We start from the raw sequence: 16,538 nt of genomic DNA on the forward strand, positions 1-16,538 counted from the left end.
CCCCAACTACTGAGCCTGTGCTCTACAGCCTACGAGCCACAACTACTGAGCCCACGCGCCTACAGCCCCTGCTCTGCAACAAGAGAAGCCACCGCAATGAGAAGCCCGCGCACCGCAACGAAGACCCAACACAGTCAAAAATAATAAATAAATAAAAATAAATAAATTTATTTTTTAAAAAAATCTCCAAATCCAGGCAGGCCCCCACCAACCAGCAGCAGACTTCTATTTGCACAGGGATAATACTGAGCCCGCCAGTACTCAAGCCTCACCATGCTCTCTGATGACTGCTTGAAACTTTCTCTGCTCAGATATCCTCCCTGCGCCTCGCCCCTACTACGGTATCACCTTGCCTCTCCAGGAAGCCAGCAGGAAGGCCAGGTTAGCTGCCCCTGCCCCAGGGCTTCCACAGCTTAGTCTCCCCATGAACCACGAAATCCCTGGGGCAAGGACTACATCTTATTCATCCTCGTATCTCATGACCTAGCAGAGCAACCAGCACATAGTAGATGCTTAATAAACTTTTTTGGGAAGGTTTTTAAAAATGTTTTAATATTTTCCTTTCCATTGAAGTATAGTTGATTTACAGTGTTTCAGGTATACAACAAAGTGACTCAGTTATATATGTATTCAGTTATATATATTTTTTTTCTTTCAGATTCTTTTCCATTCTAGGTTATTGCAAGATATTGAATATAGTTCCCTATGCCATACAGTAGGTTCTGTTGTTTACTCGTTTTATATATAGTAGTGTGCATCTCTGCTTAATAAGCTTTTGAGAAGGGGAAACCGACTGTCTACTGATGCCCCACAAATACTATGGAAAACGGACCAAGGAGTCACCATACTGGGGGTTCTTTTCATTATGTTGCAACTTTGCTCTCAACACCGTACTTTAAAATTCCACCTAGCTGAAGGTTGCCCATCTTTGTGAAGACTAGCATGAATTGTTTTTCTTTTTTTCTTGTTTCTTTGTTATTTGTTTTTAACTCATGACATTGAAAAGGAGAGTCTAATTGGGACCAATAAGATGAAGGGAATGTTTGACACACCAACTGGTGGCTCTAAGTCAGCGCTTCCCTGAGAGGAAAACACAGTGCAGGGAGGTAAGGGCAGGAGCTCTATCTTCTGGAAAGTCAAGTATTTTTAATAATCCAATTAAAGCAACCTGAAAGTACAACTGCCTTTTCCTTTCACTTATGCCATTTGAAAAGACCTTAAGCAATGGCCATGCCCAGGGCTGGGCCCTTACAAACCGCTGGTGCTTTGACAGTGTGTATTAACTTGTTCTTAAAGTGTTGATACCTCTTACTCAGAAATTAAAGCCATAGACATTTACCCAAAGGAAAGAACATGAGACTTGGGCATAGACTTACATTGAAAATGTTAATTATGGCACTATCTAATATCAGCAAACACTGGATGGCAAGTGGAACCACAAAAAACAGCCAACAAAGCTCATCATTCCCATATTTCAGCTCAACCCCCATGTAATCCCACCTTTCTCACCATTCAGGGTTGCTCTCCAAGGGCCGCTTTGCCCTTATGTCATTGGTTTGGAGCTTATGTCTTATAGATAGCTGAGGTATTATAGAAAAGGGAAAGCACTCCCTTAATACTATTTTTTTGCAAACCAGCAAACAGCACGGAGATGTCGTTGCTGGTGGTGGAATTTATCCACCTCGAGCGGTAGAAGGTTTCCAGGTCTCCTGTCTCCATCCAGCACTCTTTATCCTCCTGGTGAAGCTTGTTGAGGTGCCAGGCGCACACACACACACACACACACACACACACACACACACACACACACACACACACACACACACCAAACTGCACACCTTGAGGGCAGCCGGCGAGTCACCAAACCCCTCTGAGTTCAGCCTCCGAGCTACAGGAACTGGAATTAATTAAAGAGGTGGCTTTTGATTTTGTCCTTGAAAACCTGTCTTGTGTGACAGCTGCAATTGTTCCTGAACCTGTACTGCACTAGTAGTCTACAATGTATACTTTAGTATTTACCTAAATACTTCATTCTTTTTTCTCAGACACAGAGAACGGGCCAGATTCCAATTTAGCACTGGAATGGAAGGCTGGTGCTAGCCAGCTGCCAGCTTTTCTAGTTGTATTAACATTGTACAACTGGCAATTTTCTAAAGACATCTCGATGGAAATGCTGCTTTGGAGACCTAAAGCATCACTAAAGGCATCAAGCTAGATAATAGGCATGTATGACCTATCCTGAAGTTAAGCAGTGTACATAAGAAAAATGGCTGAGGATGATCAGATGTATCTCTTTGGGCAGATATCGAGCCCTCAAAGCAACTCTGTTTCTCCAACATCCCCACCGTCTTTCAAATATGGTCCAGTAACACCAGACCACAGCCAGCCCCTGAGTGTGCAACAGATGCTGCCTACAAACCCAGCTCTCTGGTGCTGTGTTCTGGTGTCAGAGCGGCGTTAATCCCGAGAGAATTACCTCCTTCCAGCCAGGCAAGAATGCATCAACACTGACTTACTGCTAAGGACAGAGCTGAGCGCGATCAAGCAGCACAGGAATGCACAATTTCATAAAGACAAGCAGGGCTGGGGAGAGCTGCTCAGAGCAACAGAGAAAGTTCAAGTTAGGCTCTGAACAGTCTGGGCTGCAAGGGAGGGTCAAACAGAATCTTTGCTACTAGACTTGACAGAAAGCTATACGCACTCCACAGACGGGGCAGCAGGGTGGACGGAACAAACGCCCTCCCCATAGCATGCTGAACCCTGTGTCAAGTGAAGGGGAGCGGGGACTGGGGGCTGCATACAGGAACACGGACAAAGGAAGGTTAGACACCAGCTCTGCCACTTACACTGGACAAGATCCGAGCCTCTATGGGCCCCAACATACTCCCTCAAAGGGCTGGGGTGAAAAGTAATGAGGTAACAGAGCATAATACCCAGGAACACAAAACCATGTAATATAGACATGTTATTTTTAATAATTACATAATGATGATTCACAACAAAAACCTCTATGCACATGTGATAACTTACTTTAGAGTTTTCAATACATCCTGGAACATGCTCTATAAAAATTCAGTTCTATGTTTCCTCAATAATATCAGAGAGGAACACATGTCCACTCTACCTCCCAGAGGGAGGATATGAGAGGAGAGATGTGGAGAAGTTGGAAGGGCTGAAGTGCTAGATGATAATTAAAATAATTAAAGTTAGATAAAGTTTAAAAATTCTGTTCCTCGGTCTCACTAGTCACATTTCAAGTGTACATGTTGCTAGCAGCTGCCGTAGTAAATGGCACAGACGTAGAACATTCCCTTCATCACGGGAAGTCCTACTGGACCGCGGTGCAACCTGGATGACACAAACTGAAGCTCAGGGCAACCAGGCCCTAAACACAGACCCCCACCAAAGGAATCTCTGGGCAACCAAGATTCCACTGCCTTTTCTTCCTCAGCTGTATCCCTAAGTCACTATATTTAAATAAGCTATTTTTAGTGGCAGCTATAGACATCTTTGGGAAGCTGATGAAAGGAATGGATTCTCTCTCCAGGAAAAACAATGCACATCTGAACACAAACACACACTCCTACACACATACACACACAATTTTGCAAACGATGTCAGAGTTTCAGGAGGTACACACCCATGGACCCCTGATTAGGAACCTCAATCTAGAGAACAACCCAGAAGGCCTGTTTATCAAATGGCTGACTGATATAAAGCTGGAATACCTAAGAGGTTTTACGAGAAATAAAGCTCAAAAAGCTCTATTTCTGTTGCATACCGCTTTATTTGGGGCGTTCCTTTCTTTGTCCTTATTTAGACCAAAATGCTCAGCTCCTCAGGCTAAGCTCAGTCCACTCCACTCCGCCCTTGTGAGCCTCATATGTCTCAGCTGAGTTTGGATTTGAGGCAGAATACAGTAGGCAACCACTGGCGAGTTTTAAGCAGCAATGCGACATGATCTTATTTGCCTTTAAAACAATCTGTTGAGTGGACAATTGCCTGTGGATAATGAATTGTTGAGAGAGTGTGGAAATCAGAAACAGGAGACCAGGTAACAGGTGATGTAGGCGAAGGTGGCAGTCAACAGTGACTTACACTTGGTTGTGGCAGTGGAAATAGGGAGAAGTGGGCAGACCTGGGACACATTTTGGAGGCAAAGTTGATGGCATTGTTGCCAGTTTGGAATGTAATGGGTAAAGAAAAGTATTTTGGCTGGCAAGCGTGTGGTGCAAATATGAAAAGGAAAAGATTTGAGACTGGAGATGGAGCATAGGTGAACAAGACTTCTGTAGACTTTTGAGATATTCAACTGGGACCCAGGCAGGAATATCAAGCAGAGAATCGGGAGCAGAGAATTCTGGGAAATTCTCGGGGGATTTGGGAATCCAGGGGAAATGGAAGCAGAGAAACTGATGAGATGTGTCTCTTTCTGTCTCTTTTGGTAGATGATGTTTTACTCTCTTGAAGCGGCATCTGTGATGATACTCCTTGTTTGTGACGGCCTGTAGCCTCCACAACCATGGGTCGTCCAGGAGAATAGTTCCAGGGTAAGAAGCTGGGCTCTTGGGTAAGATCGGAACTTATTAGTCTCCTCAGTTGCCGTGCACTGGTACCTGCCACCCCTCATCTCCTCAGCTTCCCCAAACACGTTTCCCCACCAGGCCCCTCCTGTTCCCTGCTCAACTCCCACGATGAGTATTTTTGACCACACTGTGGATACCAATAACCAGCGCTTGGCTCACTAACGAGATGGATCAATGTATGGAATGACTCCAGTGAGTTTTCCTTCTGCTTCTGAGAGAGAACCCAGAGAGGAAAAAAGGAATGTAATGAAGGGAGACCATCTGGGGAGGCTGAATCAAATTACAAATGATCAAAAAATAATACTGCTTTATATATTCACTTTCAGAAGCATTAGACTGCTGGATTTTAATTTCATGTTATTACAAATATGCAAAGTTAATAACATGCTATTGATTGGGTAAGCTCCCCTTTAAAATGTGAAGCACTTTACACAAAAAAAGATACACAGTATCTTCTAAATAATCTGGGAGTTGACTGTAAAATATATCAAAAATTACATACTAAATTATTACATCATTTAATACTATAGTGTAGCAAAAGAAAAGTGGCATTTTGATTCTCCAAGAAATTTCAATCACATGGGTATTTGAAGATTTAATAAAAATAAGCTCTATGCATAAAATTCTATATTTTTAGAAATCTGAAGGCTAACAGTCTGAGTAACATGCAGTAATTTCTCCTATCCCTCAAGTTCATAATATAATGGTATATGGATTTTCTTGGCTGTTGGGTTAAAACGGGATTATTTCAAGGCCTTGGAATAAATATGTGAACCAAGTTATGACAGTGAATTAAGGAAAAAGCTCATTTCACTCTTAGGAGTGCTTTCAGGCATATTTCTCCAGATGAGACCCACAGCTTAAAATCTCTTTCCTAATTAAGATTTTAATGTGGTTAGATTATATTAAACCAGATAAAAACTACCCCTCCCATCTTTTTTTCAGTCCATTCATTCTTTCTGTAAACCGATTTCCACGTGAGTGGAAATGAAATTTCCACATGAGTGGCTGCTTATGAAAGGTGAGTAACACACACATAATCAAGTTTCACTGATCAAAACATGCAGACACAACATGCCATAACCAACCCCAAGTTCTTCCAGTAACATCAGGGGGAAAAATACCAGATTAGAGGCAGATTTTACATAGGAAAGAGCTCAGCTCTGAGGTTTTTATCGGTTGCTTTTTTTTCTTTTTAACATCTTTATTGGAGTACAATTGCTTTACATTGTTGTGTTAGTTTCTGCTGTATGACAAAGTGAATCAGCCATACGTACACATACATCCCCATATCCCCTCCCTCTTGCGTCTCCCTCCCACCCTCGCTATCCCACCCCTCTAAGTGGTCACAAAGCACCGAACTGATCTCCCTGTGCTATGTGGCTGCTTCCCACTAGCTATCTATTTTACATTTGGTAGTGTATATATGTCCATGCCACTCTCTCACTTTGTCCCAGCTTACCCTTCCCCCTCCCCGTGTCCTTAAGTCCATTCTCTACACCTGTGTCTTTATCCCTGTCCTGCCTCTAGGTTTTTCAGAACCATTTTTCTTTTTTTTAGATTCCATATGTAACACTCTTAGAGGAAAACATAGGCAGAACACTCTATGACATAAATCACAGCAAGATCCTTTTTGATCCACCTCCTAGAGAAATGGAAATAAAAACAAAAATAAACAAATGGGACCTATTGGTTGCTTTTGTTTCTGAAGTGTTTGTGATGATTTAGAGTATTGTTTATTATGGAACCCATAGAAATACATACTTTTCTTTGAACCAATATCTGGAATCTGCCTAATATCAACATTAGTCAACTTATCTCAATAGTGTCTGGTTATGTCTAGTTCCTATTAATTTTTATCGAGTCCTGAATGGTTTTTTTCTCTTGTACCCTTGTTGTACGCATATTTCTTCTTCACGGGATGCAGCAAAATCTGGTTTTCAACTTTAGCCGTGATGTAAATACATCACAGGAGGATTTTAGTACCAATTCAGTGAAACTAGAGATTGATGTCTACTCACAAGCAGGTTGGGTTCAGATCCCGTCACCCAGTGATGGGGCGGGGTTGGCAAGTCTCTTTACCATGGTGCATAGCTTTTTCTCAGATCTATGAAAGCTTGTAAGTTGCAAATGCCAAATAAAGAAGCCCCTCCAACCATTGTTAAAAGACCTCCTAGCACTTCTAACTATAAACAATTATCTTTCAGCAGAAATTAAGCCCCTACAGAAGCATTCAATACCAAGGGTATTACATTCGTTTAAGGAACCCATGAAAGTTTTACAACTAAAAAAAAAAAAATTAAGATATTTTAATATTACTGTGATACACTGTCATTCAAAAGTATGAACATATTAAAAATTAATACCAGGGGCTTCCCTGGTGGCGCAGTGGTTGAGAGTCCGCCTGCCGATGCAGGCGACACGGGTTCGTGCCCCGGTCCGGGAGGATCCCACATGACGCGGAGCGGCTGGGCCCGTGAGCCATGGCCGCTGGGCCTGCGCGTCCGGAGCCTGTGCCCCGCAAAGGGAGAAGCCACAGCAGTGAGAGGCCCGCGTACCGCAAAAAAAAAATTAATACCAAAAGACCTCCCTAAAGTGTAACTGGAGCATGCAATAAGTTCATTTGTCCCCTCATAATCTAAAAATAAATTGAAGTAATAAGAACCCCAAAATACGAAAACTCAACCAGAAACAAACACAAAAAGAGACAAGAAATTAGTAGCACATTTAGTTTGTTGATGAACACCTAATTTGGTTGGGAAAAGTTGCCCACAGTGCATTTGGCCTCTCCTTAGTAGAAAATAAACTAGTATTGGCTAAATTAGCAAGTTCCTCATCACTCAGGTCTATTCTTCTTTGTTCTGCCAATAGAGAGAAGGAGATACACACATCACGGCAACTCTCCCACCAGCCATCTTTGAATACTGAAGACAGATATTGACCAGCAAGAGACGGAGGGGGCCAGGGCGCCGCAGCCTTGGAAACAGACAGAATTACCTTCTCCACCTGTGAGTCCCAGCCTGGAAATCAACTTTTTCACCTGCTTACCTTGCAGCATAAGCCCAAGGGAGACATGGGCTCTCGGGGCCATTATGTGGTCCAAAGTCATCATGGATAACTAGGAAGAACAAAGACTGTCTCTGAAAAGGCAACCATCTTCCTTCACAAAGCAGCCAAATGTCTTTATACAACTAATTGAAATTGATTTAGCAAATGCAGGGACACAATTTGGAAGCCTGGACTCTCTTTTGTTCCTTTGATTTAGTCTGTCTAACCTGTCTCACCATTTAATTCTAATAATTAAATATAGCCAGAAAAGTAAGCTGGTAGGAAGAGTCAGTGACCATTAATTAATGTCTGGTATTCCGTTCGTTGAAGAAGAAAGTCCAATTTATGGAAACTTAACATAGCCACCTTGAAGCATAGGCAATGATAAAAGTTACATGGTAGGGGGTGAGACTATACTTTCAAAGGACACTAATACCCACATAGATGTATGCTCTTTTGCATGGGTCACTCTTGCCCCTGCAAAGAGGTTAATTCCATCCATATCTCTACTTCCTAGAACACAGCTAGGAATACAGCAGATGCTCAAAAATATTTGTTAAATATCACTACATTTTCACAAAGAGGTCAATCTAAGAGTGAGGGCTACATCACTCCAATGCACACAGCCAAATCGTCTCAAAAAGTCCGTTGAGAGAATGACATTTTCCAGAAAGCTTGAGAGAAAAGAGATGATGCCACTGAGATACATCATTAAAACTCCAGTATGTGCAGGTGACCCATAGACAGAGATCCCTTTGATCTGCCCAGTGAAACACACACATGAAGGTTTCTCGATGGCAGCATATTCTGGGCTCCATTCTCTGCCCCACCCTCCATAATACCACACACCATTCATTCCAGACATCCAGGTGACAGTTACACGAGTTATGTGGTCACATAACTCTGTGAGTGTGACAAATCGAATGCAGGGCACAAGTCCAATGCCTCTATATCCTATAGTCCCTGGGAGTGTTCTGCTCACAGTGGGTGCACAACTCATTCACTGGGATAGGCAACAAATATCTACCTAGTGCCTACTGTGTGCTGGCACTGTTCCAGGGCTGTGGATATATCAGGGAACCAAGATGACAAATGCTCTCATGGAGATTACAGTCAAAGAGGAAGATAAATAAATACATGTATAATATAGAGCAGAAATGGCAAGTGCTATGAAAAAATATAAAGCAGGAGAAGGGGAGAGACCATGATGTGAAGGAGAAGGGTTGCCATTTTACACATGATAGTCATGGAAAGCCTATCTGATGAGCTTACATGGAAGCAGAGACCTATCTGAAGTGAAGGCATGTGAATATCTCGGGGAAGAGTCTAGACGAGAACTGCAAGTGCAAAGGCCCTGAGGCAGGAGCAAGCTTGATGCGGCCAGGAACCTTAAGAAGGGCAGTGTGGCTGAAACAGAGTGAGCTGGGGACAGAGTGACAGGCAATGAAGCTAGACAGACGGGCAGATCATGCAGAACCTTGCTAATCATCGTGAGGACTTTAGATTCCACTCTGGGCGCCCCTGGAAGGCATCTGAGTTTTAAGATTTCCTTTTTCAGACTGTAGGTCCCAGGTGGGAGCAGGGAAATGTCTACTACAGTAACCCAGGGGAGGGATGATGATGGCCTGGACCAGGGTGGTGACTGGACAGGTAGAGAAATGTATGGGTCATGGGTGCATTTTCAAAGCAGAACTCACAGGATTTCGCGATGGATGGGATATGGAATGAGAGAAACAGACAAGAGCCAAAGATGACTAAAAGATGGCCTGGACAAGTGGGTAAACGGAAATGCCATTGGATGTCACGATGATGGTGATGATGATGTAGTAGAATGAAGAGCTCATCTCGGTTCTCCAAGGTTAAAAATTAGTCCTCACAAAACCGAGCAAGAAACCCACATAGGGCTGTCTGTAGGAACCTGGTCTTCGGCTACCTGCATGAGGAGCCCCATTTCCCACTTCCCAGAAGCAACTGCTTTTAACTATGTTAGCTGCTTCTTTCGTTATTTACCTCCATATATCTAAACAAACATGTTTATGTTGCTTCCTCATTTTTCACCTCTAGGCATCATCTTTCCGCTTTGGAAGAAGAGGATTTAGTTCTTGTTCTCTCTACACTCCACACAACTAAACATGGACACACACACACACACTCACATAAACACAACATACACACACGCATGTGCACACACACATATATACGCATACACATATGCATGCACACACACGTGTGTGTGCACACACCACCCCCAATCTTCCCAACGGAGTTGGCTATGTTGCACTCTGGTTAGCCCTATATTCAGGGTTTACACAATTATGATTAAGTAAATGCCATTCCCACCTAAATCATACAGATGCCTCACTTTCCCTTATCTGTACATTTTGTAATAACTATCTTGATTTCTGTCTTTCTTCTTTCTACGCACTTTCTCTAAGTTACTGAGCAGAATCTAAACCTGTAAACTTAAATTTATAAGCTCACTCTCTCTGACTCTCTGTGCCCCTGCACTCGATATCATGCAGATTTCATTGAGAAAGGAGATAGCAGCCCAAGAACAACATTTCAAAAACAAATTCACAAGTATCCCCTGAGAAAAGAGCTTTCCCCAGGAGTGTGGGAAAGGCCTGGCTTAGCACCCAGCAACAGCGGGTATTGGGTTTCATTGGATTCAAGTTTTTGGAACAATTGAATGGATGAGCTCAGAGGGTCCCTTGCTTTTCTCTGCTTCCTCACTCTGTTGAGACGAAATGTCCCTTTCGGTCCCCCCTCAACTTTGCACTGGCCCTTCCTCTGGTGTTTGAACTTAGCACAGTGTTCTCCAGAAAGTGATGCTGCTTCTGTTTGAGGGTCTTCCTCAGAACCAGCCCCTCCCACTGTCAAAACAAGAACTATCAGTGCCCCTGCCCCCCAGGTCACCACATGTCACGGAAACAGGCCAGCAAGGGGAACATTTGGAACACGCTGAGCAGAGAACATGGGGAAACAACCTTGATTCCAAAAGCATACCTTTCTCAGCAGGTGAAGAATAAAAAATAATGCGATTGATCCCTTCCCTGGCCAGGACACAGAAGCAACAGCAGGTCTGTTCTGTGCCGGGCAGTGGCTTTCCTACAATGCCCAGGCTGCCTGGTCGGGGGCCTGGCTCTCAGCCTACAGGCCAAACAGACCTGGTAAAAAGTCAGCACAAGGGAAGGAGGGTCCCCGAAAGGCTGCAAAGCCTGTGAATTAGAATGATGCCCTTGGAGCTTGGTAATCCTGATATCAGGATGCTTAATCTAGCAGGTGCCTTGGAGATTCACAGGTGAGGATAAAAAGGCACAGGGATAAAAATCCACACCAGTTGACACTGTTTATGGCTAACACCATCATTTTGCTCAAGACCAATGTGAGATTCTGGAAGGAACAAGAGAAGAGAGGACAGATGGTGAGTCTCAGGTCTTGTAGTGTCTGGGGCCCAAGCATGCTCGGCAAGACTGTCTCCACGCTTGGGGTTCTCCCCACTGGGGAGCTGGCTTTCTAGGTGGTGCCCTCCTCCTTTTGTCCCTCTCCCATCCCTGTCCAAACCTCCAGTGCGCTTGCCCGCGGGGCTCTGAAGCACTGCCCAGCCCTTTGTTTAAGGAAATGCGGTGGGGATAAGAGATCAGTTAAGGCTGCGGGAAGACGGGAGAAAACAGCAGGCATCAAACCAACTCCCATTCTCACCTACAAATCATGTGATAGAGCTGCCAGGCAGGTCCTGGAGGGTTGGAGGTTTTGTCCTTTCTCTCCCACAGATTCCTATTTGCAAGTGGCTGCTGGTCCTTTCCAGGCTGGGGCCCAGGTGGTAAGTGGCTGGAGCAGGAAGAGGAGGCAGATGGAGGAGGCGGACGCTTCATTACTGGAGGTCTCCAAAGGAGCAGACTGCATATTTGGATTCTAGGAAGTACGTCTGCTGGGGAGGGCGGTAAGTCTCTAAATCGCTGACGCACACGCGGGCACACATATATCCCATCAATAGACACAGCCGTACGCTCACACCACCGCAGTCATCAACCCTCAGCATATTCAGCTCCCGTCTACTATAGATGTGGAAGAAGAGGCCTGGCGAGGTGAGGCGACTTGTCCATGGCAGGCTGCATGCTGGACCAGTACACAGAACCACCGTCCTTTCTCCCGCCTCAGCCATCTGCCTGCTGGGTGAATCCTTCACAGGCCTGCTGGTTTTGGCACACTGGGGCAGGTTTGGGCAGAAAAGGCAGGGATTTAGGCTCAGACAGACTCCATTCGACTCCTGGCTCTATCACCATTGGCTGAGTGGCTTTGGACAAGTTGTTGACGTGTCGTCCCCCCCCAAGCCTCAGTTTCCCTCATCTCTGCACTGAGGAGAGTATTACTTGCTCCCTGCACCGTTTCAAGGATTCTGTGAGATTCCACGTGTACAGCACCTGGCCCAGCGCCCCCAACACAGCAGCTGTTCCCTTAAGTGGCAGCTGTTAGTAATTCTCACCTGAATATTCAGATCTGTGGCAAATTTAGACGGCTTGGCCCATCCCGGCTGAGACTTAAACTCTGGGTGGTCTCAGGGTAGCAGAACAGGCTCTTCCCAAGGTTTCCAGGCTGGTCTGCGAGCTCTGACTGCTCTGCAGAAATATTTGATGACAGTCTGGGATGAATTCTGAAAATCAGTGATTTACACAGAGGGGTCATGGTAATTTGATGAGTTGTATCCCTCAGCCTTTTGATTTGAACTCACTCCATGGCTCTGTAGAAAAGTCAGTTTAATGCTACCCCAGGCTTCAGTCTCTGCATGCTAATAGTCGCCTCCTAACTGAGTCAGGAGGATTATGTGCAGTCAGGTGTCCAAAGCCCTCAGCAAGTGCCTGACACCCTAAAAGCCTGATGAAGACTTCTGGTTGCGGCGGCACTTGTGCTGTTGCAATGACCATGGCCATGATTCAGCCGGCTCCCGGGGGACCAGGGAGCAGGGTCTACACACGTGATGCAGGGCCTTCTGATTCACTGAGGATGCACCGCCTGCAGAAAAGTGACGGGGGAATGGTCCATTCATCCATGCACTCACTGGACAAGCACTCACAGAGTCCCACTCTGTGTCAGTCTGGCCTGGATGCAGGGACCCACACACGACCAGGACCCAGTCCCTGGTCTTCATGACCTTGTGTATTGAGAAGCCTGAAGCTTTGTACTCCTATCACTGCTTGTCTAAGGGTCAGACATCACAGGTCCTTTCTTAGAACCAAGATTTCCTGAATCTCACTTTGCCATGCGTCCATCAGTCCCTTAGTCCTGATTCAGATGAATGACCTCGACTCAGGGTACCATGTCATATTTGCAGTTAATACTGGGAATAATAGCACCACTCTTTGGTTCATGAACACTTAACAAGCACCCACTCTGTGCTCTCCAGAGCCAGTGGGCCCTTGACCGCTGCGGTTTCTGCCCTGAGGGAGTACACGGTCAAGCACAGCCCTCCCGCTACACATCCCAGCACCTGCCTCTCTCTACCTAGCAGACTTCCTGAGCCCCACCCCCAGCTCCTGCACCTCCCGCTCTTGAGCCCTTGCCTGTGCCCATACCTCCCCTCCCCCCACCCCACCCCGTTAGGGCTCGCGGAAACTCCAGTTCCCCAAGCCCAGGGGCTAGGTGACCACTCCTAACCTGACACTTGCTCACCCAGAGTCTCAGCTTCCTCCTCTGCAGAGGAAGTCAGGGGCCCGCCCGGCCCGGGGATTCAATGAGATAAAGCATGAGCTGGGCCCTGTGCTCAGGGTGAGGCAGTGCCCCACCTTCTCCTTAGAGCCCCTCACTCTTGGGCAGGCTGAACCCCTGTGCCCAGGACACCCTCTGAGCATCCCCTGCTCAGCTCGCCTCTCTAAGATAAATATCCAGGGCCTCTGTACAAGGCCAGAGGGCAGCCAGCATGCAACCCAGCTCAGGCCCAGAATAAATTATAGCACCAGAGGTCGGGCTCGTGAGCAGGGAACCCACAACTGATTTCATATATCTTTTGGAAAGAGAAGAATATTATTGCACTTTGTTTTCCTATGGCTATTATCCCCATAAGAGCTCGTGTCTACCTCTTAACAGGCGTTTACTTGGACTGATGAATTGCTTAAAAACCTTCCTGCCCAATTTCAATGTATCCAGTGCAATGTACGCTGTAAAACATCTAGCAAGAGTATAAATTCGGTCAGCGCAGGATACTGCTGTTCTTCCACAGACACCCCCTCTCCTCTTCGGAGGGCTCTGTGGAGATCACCCAGTGACCTCTGGGGAAGCAGGGGAGTGGGGTCCACACAGCCCAGGCGTGTCACTCCCCGCCCCCCGAGCAGGACAGCTGACAATGTCTCTGGGACCGTGTCTAGAGCAGGGGTGCAGAGGGAGAGTCCTGTGGCTGCAGGTATCTTGGTTTCATCCAAAACAAAGGACAGAAAATTTTAGTCCTTGACCCATGGCTCCCATTCCCAAACCAGTTCTCACAGGATAGGTGGTGTCATCTTGAGGCCCCAGACCTGCAGCTTCAAGCTGCTTTGCAAAGTTTCCCCAAAATGTTTACATCAGATTGCTATCTCTCAGGCTCACAAGCACCTTGGCTTGGGTAGAGTCACAAAATTGGCCACTTGGGGCGGGAACAGCAAAGACGGTGTTATGGATAACCCAGCAGCTTCCTGCCCAGACCTGGCACCTGACTGCACAAATTCCAAGCTGAACTCTTCCTCTGGACATAACTACGGGTCCCATCCTTTCCCAGAAACCTGCCAGTGGGTAATATCAGCTTCCTGGAAATGTCATTCTTCCCCAGCCAGGCAGGGCTCGGAGCCCCAAGTTCTTGGCCTCACTCCGTCACACGGCCTAATCTCCGGTGTCACAGGCTGGCTGACGACCCCTTCTTCCTGAGGAGTTCTTCCCCCCTGTTTCCCCCGATGCCATGCCTTTAGGCCAGACAGGCCTCCCCTCCTGAAACCATCATCTGAGATGAGCCCTCAAGTCCTCGGCTGAGTTTCTAAGTCCAGGCCACTAACCTGAGCCAGCCACCAAGGTGGCTGCCGCTGGAACTCAATGCTCGGGAGGCCCAGACACCTGCCTGCTTCTCAGCCGCATACTTCCCTCAAAGCCAGTCACAGACAGGTGGCTCCTCGGTGATGTGGACGCCTGGCAGAGGTGTGGGCGTGGCTCCAGGTAGACCACGCCCTGCCAGAGTATCTCTGTATCATTTCAACCATAGACCGGTTTTCATTTTACCTCTCCTTCCCCAAATCCCAAAGCCTCAACCTCAGAACAGCCCCTCCCCCTCAGCCACAGGAAAACCACCTGGATAGTTCATTGGCATATGTGTGGGTATCAGGCAAGAGGGAAACAAGACGAACGGCTAATATAACCTTCAAAACAAAACAAGGATAAGAGTGAGCCCACCTCAGGGCTGCGGCCTCTGAAACAAGGGACCCTGGCCTCAAGGCCCTGCCCCAGGTATCCATCAGGAAAGCCCGCTCACAGAGAGCACCGAATAAGGGTGGGTTCCTTTACCCACCAGTTATCCAACATCTCACTCGTATATAAAACTCGGCAGGAATCCTTTCTATTTTTCAAGGTAGACTAAAGGAACAGTTGACTTCTGACAATAAAGACAGATGTGCAGACAAAATTCCTAGCAAAAAATACCAGACGGCCATTTATGTTTTTTTCATTGATTCATCCATTCATTCATTCATTCATCCAGTTATTCATTCAATAAACACTACTGAGAGCTAACTGAGGGCCAAGGCAGAAGAAAGCAGTGGTTCTACAATCCTCACATTCTGCCCTGGACTGAGGTGGTGGGGGGCACCTCTGGCATCGCCCTCAAATTCCCCATCATGCACCCCCTGCACTGTGGGAACTGTCGTGGTGCAATGGATGGTACTGACCACAATTTACTGAGACCCGGCGATGGGCACTGCTTTCTGCTGAGGGCTTTCATTGATAATCTGGAATCTTCAGAAACCTTTGAGTAACTGGGATTACCCTCATTTTACTGAGGAGAATGCTAGGCTCTGAGAAGGAGCTGGGGGGCGCTATCAGCAAGTGATGGAGCTGACTGCAGCCCACTGTCAGGATCCACAGCCTGTGCCCTTTCTTTTCCGCTAGACTTAAAACTTACAGGGAATTCAGATCCTCAGAGAGTAGTCACTTCGTTACTTCCTTCTTCATGCAGCTCCTGCCTGCAGCGTGGGGGAAGAGCAGAGGACTGAAATGCTTTTAGGGGCCCTGAGAGAAGAATAAATGAGGACCTTCCAATATCCCTCAGGGCCCCATTAAGCCCTTTCCTCCAGGAAGCCTCTGCAGACACAGAGCCTCTCTGACCCTCTTCAGCACCTCAGGTCAGGGATTCAGAGACTCTCAGAGGCTGCACTGGCAGATGGTGACACTGGAGCCCAGTGGGCCTCGATGGCTGATGTCATACACAGGCATGAAGCACAGCTGGGATGTATGTCTCCCGTCCTCCTGGCTCCAGTGCCTGCTGACGGAGGAGGGGCAGCACTGCCCAGGCCGCTAACCGTGGGCCTGGTCTGCACTCCGCAGCTATGGGTGGGCTCAGAACCCAGAGCACCTGCCCAGCTCACCTAGACGGAGACCTCCTACTCTGCTCAACAAGTCCTTCACTGGGCAAACTCTTCCCTTCCTTCAAGTCTGGCTGAGGCCTCACCTCCTCCAGGAAGCCTGCACTGCTCTCCATCCTACACTTCTCCCCAAGAGACAGTCATCTCTCCACGGCCTGCGACTGCAGCTCCTTCCTCTACATGTCCCAGGCCCCAGCCCAGGGCCTGGGACAGAGGCGCACTTAATAAATGACTGCTGAATAAATTTTGTTGAATACACCAGAAATGATACAACAGTCTCAGGCTCAAATAGCTATTTCATTATCTGGTG

The 16,538-nt window shown here is 46.7% G+C and overlaps 1 protein-coding gene across 1 annotated transcript in view; it reads right to left on the bottom strand.

Moving 5' to 3' along the window:
• The window catches only part of CLSTN2 (calsyntenin 2), a 675,719-nt gene that overhangs the window by 621,639 nt on the left and 37,542 nt on the right, over positions 1-16,538 (bottom strand). The window lies entirely within an intron of this gene.

This window comes from Physeter macrocephalus, chromosome 1 (assembly GCF_002837175.3).
Source record: "Physeter macrocephalus isolate SW-GA chromosome 1, ASM283717v5, whole genome shotgun sequence".
Classification (NCBI taxonomy): Eukaryota; Metazoa; Chordata; class Mammalia; order Artiodactyla; family Physeteridae; genus Physeter; species Physeter macrocephalus.